This window comes from Carlito syrichta, unplaced genomic scaffold (genome assembly GCF_000164805.1).
Source record: "Carlito syrichta isolate Samal-C Ts95f unplaced genomic scaffold, Tarsius_syrichta-2.0.1 Scaffold314788, whole genome shotgun sequence".
NCBI lineage: Eukaryota > Metazoa > Chordata > Mammalia > Primates > Tarsiidae > Carlito > Carlito syrichta.
The window spans coordinates 148,169-159,262 of NW_007258884.1; the positions used below are offsets into that span (position 1 = coordinate 148,169).

General features: G+C 48.3%; 1 pseudogene; it reads right to left on the reverse strand.

Moving 5' to 3' along the window:
* LOC103274472 overlaps positions 1-2,013 on the reverse strand; it is a 12,697-nt pseudogene extending 10,684 nt beyond the window's left edge.
* Between the last annotated feature and the right edge of the window lie 9,081 nt (positions 2,014-11,094).

Genomic DNA, 11,094 nt, shown 5'->3' on the forward strand with positions numbered 1-11,094 from the left:
GGGAGCGGCCACTGCACTCCAGTCTGGGCGACAGAGTGAGACTCCAACTCAAAAAAAAGAAAAAAAAGAGAGAGAGCTCAGAGGGGTCTTCCCCTGGCGTCTGAGGTGTTTCAGATGAGCACCTGGTCAGGGAGACTGAGTTCTCCATGGCAGTGCTGGTCACATCAACTTGAGTACTGTCCAGGCAGGCTGGACACTCAGTCCTTCTCCAGCACACACTGCTGGAAGCCACGTGCCAGGACTGCACGTATGCTGTGCCATTCTAGGGGATAGCTCTGCCCCCTTCCCCTCTTTCCCCCCAGAGTTCACAGGCTGGTGGGGTAGATATCTCTAACCAAGCAAATATGCCCTTGTAAACTGTGGCAACTTCCATGAAAGGATTTAGATGGAGTGGAGTAACACATAACAAAGGGGGACGCCCACTTAAGCCAGGAGGGTCAGGAAGCCCTCAGAGAAGAGGTGCCATTGGGACAGAAAGCCCAGGGAGCAGCAGTGGGGCAGGGAGGAGTGGGAACCTGGCTTTAAGCCCACCTCGTTCCTCATGAAGATCCAGTCATCCTGCCATGATCTAAAGAAAGGCAGCCTCCATTTCTGGACTTAAAATCTCAGGATTTGGACTTTGAGTGGACTGATTCTTAAAAAACCACAAACAGCGAGGAGAGAATTTTTTTTTTTAGTTTGTTTTTTTTGAGTTGGAGTCTCACTCTGTCACCCAGACTGGAGTGCAGTGGCATGCTCACAGCCACCGCAGCCTCCACCTGCTGGGCTCAGGTGATCCTTCTGCCTCAGCCTTCCTAGTAGCTGGAACTACAGGTACATGCCACCACACCTGGCTAATTTTTCTTGATTTATTGTAGAGACAAGGTCTTGCCAAGTTGCCCAGGCTGGTCTCAAACCCAGAGGCTCAGGCAATCCTCTCACCTCGGCTTCTCAAAGTGCTAGGATTACAGGCCACCATGCCCAGCCTCAGTGGAGAGAGAATTTAGGAGAGCAAAGCAGAAGCCGGAGGCCACAGTAGGTTGGTATTAAGGTCCCAGGATACCACTAGAAGAGCCCTGGCCATTAGAGTAAATAGAAAAAATAGAAATAAAGCCTTTCTTGACTGGGTGCAGTGGCTCATACCTCTAGGTCAGCATGTTAGGAGGTCAAAGTGGGAAGTTTACTTGAGACCAGGAGATTGAGACTAGCCTGGGCAACATAGTGAGACCCCGTCTCTACAAAAAACAAAAAGTTAGCCAGATGTGGTGACATGGGTTTGTGGTCTCAGCTACTTCGGAGGCTGAGGCAGGAGGATTGCTTGAGCCCAGGAGCTCAATGCTCCAGTGAGCTATGATTTAAAAAAAAAAAAACTGTTCTTATAATGAGTACATTATTTTGGTTTTTCTTAGAGACAGGGTCTTACTTTGTAATCCAGGCTGGAGTGCAGTGGCATGATCATGGCTCATGACAGCCTTGGACTGTTGAACTCAAGTGATCCTCCTGCCTCATCCTCACAAATGAGGTGATGAGGTACATGCCACCACACCTAGCAAATTTATATATATATTTGTAGAGACAGAGTTCTACTCGTGTTGTCCAGGCTGGTCTCGAACTCCTGGCCTCAAGCAGTCCTCCAGCCTCAACCTCCAAAAGAGCTGGGATTACAGGGACGAGCCACCGTGCCCAGTCTGAATAAGTCTTATGGTCAATGAAATGAAGTTATAGTCTTTTAAGTGAAGATTGGATTCTCCCATTTCTGGGGGCAAACAAAAATGTGTTCAAAGCTTTTTAAAAATAGAATGGAAATTTTACCGAGGCCCGTCAGGGAGCAAGAAAGGGAAGGGTCACATGCCCAAACACACTAGCCACCTGATGCCAGCCACGTGGCCCTTGGAGTAAATCTGTGAGCTTTGATTACCTCACCCTGCTCCCCAATTCCACTGGATTAAAAGCCTTCGTGTGCAGCCAGTCCAACTGATGATGTAACCTCCACTCTTCTCTGTTTCCGTGTTGGGTTTTTACTGTCAAGGTCATGCCGAGGATACTTGGCTTCTTCACTACACAGAGCTGGTACTTGGCCTTGGTCTATTTTGTCCTGTATCTTTTTTTCCTTTTATGTTTTCTGAAGTCCGCCTCTCCCTGAATCCCCCTCTGACAGGATGACGTGGTTTATTTTTGCCCTGCCCTTTGCCATGGGGGATGGCCAGACTTTTAACCTTTTAGTGCCATAATCTTTTGTGGCGGGTTCCTGTTTCTCTGCTGTGCTGGGAATTCCTGCTGTTTGAATGTGGTGCTTGCATGTTTATAAAGTCTTAACTGTTAGCTCTTCACACAGACCAGCTGTGGCCTGAGAGCTGTTTGCTAGTCCCCAACATCCTGTCTCGTTTCATTCAGCAAGACCTTTGCTTGTTGCCTTTCTAGTTATTTTTGCTGTGGAACAGTCTTGACAGAACTGTTGTGATTGTCATGAGACTGGGCAGGCGGCACAGTCCTTCAAGTCCCCAGGCCCACCTGCGAGAGGTCGGTGGGACAGAGAGTCAGGCTTGTTTCTACAAATGGCTTTGCCACTTGCTGGCTGTATTGCATGGAGGGGGCACATCACCTCTCCAACCCTCTCTGTCTCTTTGTCTGTACAGTGGTGATCAGACTGGGTATGCCCGCAGAGCTCCAGGTGTTCCAAAGAGTTTTGGCTTGGGCAGCATGAGTGAGAGGTGAGCATGTTGCCTGGGCCCTTGGGACTTGGAGTAGTTCTTTTTTTTTTTTTGAGTTGGACTCTCACTCTGTTGCCCAGACTGGAGTGCAGTGGCCGCTCCCGGTCACCGCAGCCTCAACCTGCTGGGCTCCGGTGATCCTTCTGCCTCAGCCTTCCGAGTAGCTGGAACTACAGGCACGTACTACCACACCCAGCTCATTTTTTTGATTTATTGTAGAGATGAGGGCTCACCAAGTTGCCCAGGCGGGTCTCGAACCCGCGGGCTCAGGCAATCCACTCACCTCAGCCTTCCAAGGCGCAGGATTACAGGCTGAGCCACCGAGCCCTACTGGAGCAGTTCCTTACAGAAAGTATCCTGTGGCTTTAAAACCATGAGGCTGGATCACCCCTTAAGATCCTTTTCAACTTCAAATACCTCTGATTCAGCTGGGCATAGTGGCTCATGCTATAGCTGTAATCCCAGCATTTTGGGAGGCTGAGGTGAGAGGATAACTTGAGCCCAGGAGTTTAAGACCAGCCCGGGTAACCTAGGAAGGCCTTGTCTCTACAAAAACAATAAAAAAAAATTAGCCAGGCATGGTGGCGCATGCCTGTAGTCCCAGCTACCTGAGAGGCTGAGGTAGACAGATCACCTGAGCCCAGGAGGCCGAGGCTGTGGTGAGCCATAATTGTGCCACTGTCCTCCAGTCTGGGCAACAGAGTGAGACCCCAACTCAAAAAAAGCCACCTCTGATTCTATGAAAGGATGAGGGTCTTGTACCTCCTGCTTCCAGTTGCTGGTGGAGAGAGCCAGCCACAACAAGGAGCAAGTGGGTCAGGAACTGGGCCTAGGGCTGGGGTGGATTCTCCAGCAGCCTGTCAGCATCACAAGGTGAACTGAAGTCCCCCCACAGGACTATAAAGTGATGGAGTTTATGCCCTTGATCCAGATCATTGAATCTGAGACTGAAGATCCACGTGGCAGGGGCTCTTACCCTTGATAGTGTACCAAGGCCACACCAAGTGGCAGGACAAAGATAAAAGGCAATGCCATGCTCTTTGACCTTGGGCATGTGCCTCAGGGGTAGGGAAGGAGCAGGCGTGCAGCTGGGTACCTCCTTGCCAGCTCCCAGAGCCGCCCCTCTTCCTTTCTAAAGAAGACTTGCTTTCCTTCTCCACCAGACAGCAGTTAAAGCAGAGGCCATTCGGTAGGGAGCTAGACCACGACTCTATTTACAATGGAGCTCGCCTGTACCTGGTGTGTCCTTCCCAGAGGAAAGTTCTGCCAAGTGAGAGGGTGTCACTAAACACTCGACTTTGAGGACTGCAGCCCTTCAGTCAGGCAGAAGCACAGTCTGTATCTAGTACTAATGACTGAACATGATGACACATGATTTGAATGTACAAGAGTAAATTTGCTTCTTGGAACAGATTTATAAAAAAGCCTTGCATTTCCTCTTGACCAAGGGAATCAAGTTTGTTTTTTCCCTTCCCTTCTGTTCTCTCTCTCTCTCTCTCTTTCAGAGATGGGGTCTTGCTGTGTTGCCCAGGGTGGTCTCACACTCCTAGCCTCAAGTGATCCTCCCGCCTCTGCCTCCCAAAGTGCTGGGATTACAGGTATGAGGCACCGGGCCCAGCCAGAAACATGTTTATTAGCTGCAATGTTTTTGGACTAAGTGGGCATTTTTGTATTATTAGAGAAAGAATTTCTGGCCTGCAAGGAATTTGATAGGAACTAGAGAATAAAAGTCTTCCTAGAGTACAGTAGAAAAGAAAACACAATGCCCTGCTTTTATCCATAGATACTCGAGGGTAAGGGAGGAGGAAAGAGCAGAAAGGAATTTGGAGTCAATTACATGGCATTACTTAGGATATCTGACTGACAACTAAGTTGTTTGTGATCTGACTTCCATGTTGGTGGGACTTGGCCTGTTTCTGGCAGGTTCCTCCTGCCTTCCCTCATCTTCCCCAGCTTTCTCAATTTGGCACACATTCCCTCTTTTCCCACCCTCTTGTGTGTAAAATCTAGGGGGCTTGTGACCCTCTGTGACATTTCTCACAGCTGCATTTCTCTATACACTGCTTATTCTCGCACCTGTTGGGATGGCTTTTGTTCATCTGCAGAACATGGGGTGGTCGTGCATCTAAGGACTGGTGGCCTTTCCATTTCTTGCCTTGTGCACAAGTCAGTGGTAAGTATGGTCTACTCATCTCTGTTTATGCATAAATCAAGTGCAGGTATTCTTTTTCTTCTGCGAGGTTTTTGCTGTCCTTGGGTTGGTTTATATAACCTTGTTAAGTCAATCCAGTTTGTGTCTTAAGAGCCAGACACTGAATTAGGGAATTATGACCTACCAACGGGATTTTCTTTTCTTTCTCTCTCTCTCTCTCTTTTTTTTGGGGGGGAGTCAGAGTCTCTCTCTGTCGCCCAGGCTAGAGTACAGTAGCATAATTACGGCTACTGTAGCCCCAATCTCCTGGGCTCAGGTGATCCTTCAGCCTCAGCCTCCCAGATAGCTGGGGCTACAAGGAACGCACTACCATGCCCAGCTAATTTTTCCATTTTCCATTTTTTATAGAGACAAGGTCTCGCTTGTTGCCCAGGCAGGTCTTGAACTCCCAAAGTGCTGGGATGACAGGCATGAACCATCGTGCCTGGTCTGAACTTTCATCTGAGGAAAAACTTATGAAAAGAAGAGCCAGCCATTTCATTAGGCTAGCACAGGAACAGGCAGACTGTGGCCTGAGGACCAAACCCAACCCACTACCTGCTTTTGTACAACCTGTGAGCTAACAGTAGTTTTTGCATCTTTAAGTATTTTGGAAAAAGTCAAAAGAATAATAATCTGTGATGTAAACATATAAAATTGCAAGTTTCAGTGTTTATAAATCTAATTTTACCAGAACACAACTATACTCATTCCCTTCCCTACTGTCTATGGATACTTTCATGCTCAGTAGAGTTGGGTGGTGGCCGTAGTATTGACCCACAAAGTCAATAAAGTGTTTACTGTACTGGCTGTTTATGGAAGAAGTTTGCTGACCCTGAGCAAATTTAATTACTCTGTGAGTAATTAAAACAGCAACAATATTTGACACCTCTTGAGTCTTATTATGTACCAGGCACTGAGCTAAGTGTCTTTCAGGCATTATCTTGTTTAATTCTCTTAACAACCCTATAAAGTGTATCTCTTTTTATCACCATTTTACAGATGAGGGAAAGGAAGGTCAGAGAGGTTGTGTAATTTAGCCAAAATCACACAGATGGTCAGCATCAGAGCTAGAATTTTTACCCACATCTGTCTGATTCCAGAGCCCAGTCTCTTACTCGCCACAGAACACCTGCACTCATGTATATCTGAGGTAGAGGCTAGGGATAAAAATGGTTTACTTGAGATTTAATTTATATTTTAATTAATTTAATGTACTGCTTGAGACTTTTATGTCTGTCTTTCTTGCAAGAATGTATACACTACCCTTAAGGAAACTGACCGTTTGTGGCCCTTGAGAGGTGAGTCAATATTTGCTTCAGACACACATCTTCCATCCAGCACACAGTAGAAGCTAAGTTAAAAGCTTGCTGGATGGCCGGGCATGGTGGCTCAAGCCTGTAATCCCAGCACTTTGGGAGGCTGAGGCGAGAGGATTGCTTGAGACCAGGGATTCAAGACCAGCTTGGGCAACTTAGCGAGACCTCATCTCTACAATAAATAAAAAAATTAGCCAGGTGTGGTGGCACGCGCCTGTTGTTCCAGCAATTTGAAAGGCTGAAGTGGAGGGATCACCTGAGTCCAGCAGGTCGAGGCTGTGGTGGCCATGCCACTGCACTCCAGCGTGGGCAACAGAGTGAGACTCCAGCTAAAAAAAAAAAAAAAAAAAGCTAGTTGGATGAAGTAGGGAAGAGGGTAGAAGAAAGGAGGAGGAGAGACATTATAAAGGAAGAGTCAGGGTGCCTGGCATTGGCCTTAAGGCCATGGGTGGCATAGCTTAGCACCCAGCTCACCCTGCACCAGGACCCATAGGCACAGGCGTGAAACCCTCCAGTCAGGCCTGATCTGATCTGTGTCACATTCCCTCTGTTGCAGCCTGACTCCTACTCTCCTGTTCCTGCCCCTCCCCCTGCCTCTAGTGACCTTGTGGCTTCCTGGCACCTGGTCTAGACGCATTACCAGCCCTTGAGAGGTGAGTCAATATTTGCTTTAGACACTCATCCTCCATTCAGAGGAGTATGTGGAAGCAAGGTCTCCCATACTCATGTCCGGAGACAATGACTTATATCAAAGAGCGAAACTCTGATTCTGGAAGGGGGCCCCAAGGAATTGTGACCTTCTGAGCTTTTTAAGAAGTCTGGCTCTAAGGGAGAGACGCAGGCCACTGGCCAGCAGAGCACCTGGTCTCTTTGTCACAAGGGCAAGGGGCAGTTAGCATAACCAGTGACCCTCTTCCTTCCTGGAACTGGCCTGGGCTTAGGAGTCAGTGTGAGGAGTCAACAATAACAACAAAGTAGCCATTCAGCTGTGTTGGAACCACAGGGAGACACCAGCCTCTAAGTGGGTGAGGAGGAGGCTGGGGAGAGGCTGCATGGAGCCTGGTGTGGAAAAGTGCTAACATGTAGCTCTTCTGATTTTGCGTCATTCTGTCCATTCTAATCTATTGACTTATTTTTCTGGCCTATGAAAAGATAATGGGGTGTACTGTATTATTAATCTATTCATACATCCAAAAAGTAAATGTTTATTGAGTCCTTAAAAGAGCCCAGCTCGAGGAGTATAAAAGTGAGTCATCAGTCATAAATCTAGGAGTGGCAATAATAATAATAATAATTATTATTTAGAGCTGGTGTGGTGGCTCATGCCTGTAATCCCAGCAGTTTGGGAGGCAGAAACAAGAGGATTGCCTGAGCCCAGAGGTTTGAGACCAGCCTGGGCAACTTGGCAAAAACTCATCTCTACAGTAAATAAAAAATTGGCTGGGCATAGTACACGCGCCTATAGTTCCAGCTACGTTGAAGGCTGAGACAGAAGGATCACCTGAGCTCTGGAGGCTGCGTTGGCCGTGAGCGTGCCATTGCACTCCAGCCTGGGCGACAGAGTGAGATTGTGACTTAATAATAATAATAATAATAATTGAGGTACTGACTGCTTACTCTGTATCAGGCACTGTTCTTTCCATAGATGAAACCATTTCATCCTTGTAACAACCCTGTGTGGTTAGGCACCCTTATTACTTCCTTAGACTGGTGAGGAAATTGAGGCACGGAGAGGTGAAAGTACATACCCAAAGTACATACCCAGAGTCATACAACCTGCAAGTGCCAGAGCTGGGATTCAGAACCATCTTGGCTTTGGGGCCCATCCTCTCCTCCAGTATGGTGCTTCTGATTTTGGTAACCTGAGACTTCCTGTGTGTTAGGCCTAGGGCTAAGCACTTACACATTGTCTACCGTGTGGTCATTACAGCAGCCTTGCACAATAGCGTTTTACAAGAGGTGAGGAGCAACCTGGAAGAGCAAATCCAGATGCGCCTCCATAGCTCATGCTGACATTCATCATGTGATTCTAATTGTGGGATGAGAGTGACCAAGGGTCATGGGTTGTGGTGTCAAGTAGTCTGACTAGGAAAATGTGCTTTTTTTTTTCAGTCAAGGTCTCACTCTATCATCCAGGCTGGAGTGTAGTGGCATGATCATAGCTCACCGCAGCCTCGACTTCCTGGGCTCAGGCGATCCTCCTGCCTCGGCCTCCTGAGTAGCCGGGACTACAGGTGTCACTTGTTTTTTGATTTTTTGCATAGATGAAGTCTCGCTATGTTACCCCAGGCTGGTCTCGAATTCCTGGGCTCAAGTGATCCTCCCACCTCGGCCTCCCAAAGTACGGGATTACAGGCGCGGGCCACCCTGCCCGACCAGGAAAATGAGCTCTTTTGATAACACGTTGGAAATGGCAGCCTTCTGAGGGGATGTCAAGTTACCCTGCCCTTAGACTACCTCTCTTGCCAAGGTGTCCAACTCCTACTTTAGTATCACCCTCCAGGTTAAAGCACTGAGTTCTAGAAGGCCTCAGTAAACTCAGACATATTACCCAGAGGTCACACCTTAACCCCACAGCAACCATGAGCGTATGAGCTCAGATGCTGGAAATCATAGAGCTGGCAGGCAGGAGAGCTGTCGTCTCAGGACATGGGAAAGAGTCACAGTTGGGAGCACCCAGGTGGTCAGAGGGCCAGGCAAGGGTGACCCCAGAGGTGCACAGCTTAATGCTACTTGACTCTTTCCTCCTCCATCACCATCACTTGAATCAGATATTTTACAGAGTGGCCCTGCGTCCCGGTGAGAAAAAAGGGTTGAAAAAGAAAACCGGCACAGAGGAAAGAGAGACACTCATAATACAAGCATAGGAATGGGCAATCTCTGTGGAGGGCCCTGCCTGCTTTTCTTTAGTACGGCGGGGCTGTGTGCCCTCCCTCGGGGCGGTGCCTGTTGCCATGGAGACCAGGCAGGGGCGGCGGCGGGGGGGGGGGGGCGTGAATGCTGTCGGGTCTCCGCCTCAGGGGCGGTGCCTGTTGCCATGGGGACCAGGCACAGGCTGGGGGCGGAGTGGAGGGGGGAGTTCTCTCGGGACTCCGCCTGGCCGGGGTGGCTGGTTTGTCTGTTTCCCGTGTATGTGGTTATTGCCGTAGGATAGAGCCCCAGAGGTGAGATTGTTTGGTCACCAGAGAGGAGCATTTGTAAGGGTCTCTCTGAACGGCATGTTGGTTCAAAGTGTTGCATTTCATGGGGCGGAGAGGAAGGCAAGAGCCTAGGAAGGCATTATCGCAGGGTGCCACATCGGCCACCTCCCTGCTCCTGCACTGGGTCCTCGTCTCTGCTTGGCTCTGCCAGCTTAGTCGCCAAAGGAGACTTGCAGTACAGAGTCACTGACTCTAAATCCCTACCCTGTAGTTAGAGCCACTGTACTGACTAATTAAACAAGTAGAACCGCTGAGACTAGCAGGAACTCGGCACCGCCTTGAATCTAATTGTTGAAATGCAAAGTGTGATCATGGAATTCTGCTTAAGAGAAAAACAACACTTGATTCTGATGTGCATATCTGTGTAGACAGGGATGTTAGTAGGAATCCAGAGTTAGGACAGAGAGATTATATTTCAGGTATACTCAGGAGATAGAGTCAATGTTGAATTATCCAGACAGAACAATGGCAAAACACAAGAGTATTTTGGTTGCTTGCTTTTGATTTTTGTTTTTCTTATAGTCAGAGCAAGATAAAGAATAATGAAGGCGTGGACATGGTGCTGGAGCATGGGTTATAATTGCAGCAGATAGCCTGATGGTTTGCTTCAGCCTTCTTTTTTTCTTTTTTCTTTTTTCTGAGTCAGAGTCTCACAATGTTGCCCAGGCTGGAGTGTAGTGGCACCATCATGGTCATCACAGCCTTGACCTGCTGGGCCCAGGTGATCATTCCACCTCAGCCTTCCAAGTAACTGGAACCAGAGGTGCATACCACCATGGCTGGCTAATTTTTTTTTTTTTTTTTAGAGACAGGGTCTCAGCAAGTTGCCCAGCCTTGTCTCAAACCCCTGGGCTCGGTCAGTCTCTCACCTCTGTCTCCCAAAGTGTTGGGATTACAGGCGTGAGCCACTGTGCCCAACTTGCTTCAGCCTTCTGTAAAGGGCAGTCTTCAGGCTGAAAAGGGGCTTCTGAAGGTCAATGAGAAGCAATTCAGACTAAGGTAGGTGCACCAGAATGACAGTGGTTGTGGGCTTGAGCTGGCAATCAGAGTCACAAGCAAGCAGACTTTGGTATAATAACATGGTTACTAAGGATGATCGGAGGATACAAAGTGGTTACTAAGGGTCCAATAGGAGTGGACTCTTATCCAATCTGACTGGTGTCCTTAGAAGAAAAGAGAACAAGCCTGGCAGGATGGTAGTCCCAGCTCCTTAGGTGGCCGAAGCAGGAGTATTGCTTGAGGCCAGGAGTTCGAGGCTGAGGTGAGCCATGATTGTGCCACTGCACTGCAGCCTGGGCAACAGAGCAAGACCCTGACTCAAAAAAAATAAACAAATAAATAAAAGAAGAGAAAACAGATGTGGGGGAGTATACCATGTGAAGACGCAGAGACACCCAAGGAGAAGACGGCCATGGAGCAGTGGAGACAGAGATTGGAGTGATACACCTGCAAGCCAATTCCTCTACTGGTCTGCCAGAAGCTGGAAGAGACAAGGAAGGATTCCCTGCCTCCCCCACCCAGAGGCTTCAGGTGGGGCATGGTTCTGTCAACACCTTTACTGGAGACTTTTAACCTCCAGAGCTATGAGAGAATACTTTCTGTTGTCTTAAGCCGTGCCACTTTGCAGTACTTTGGCATGGCAGCCCCAGGAAAAATATATAATAGGTAAAAACAATATAAGAGAAAACTCAGTT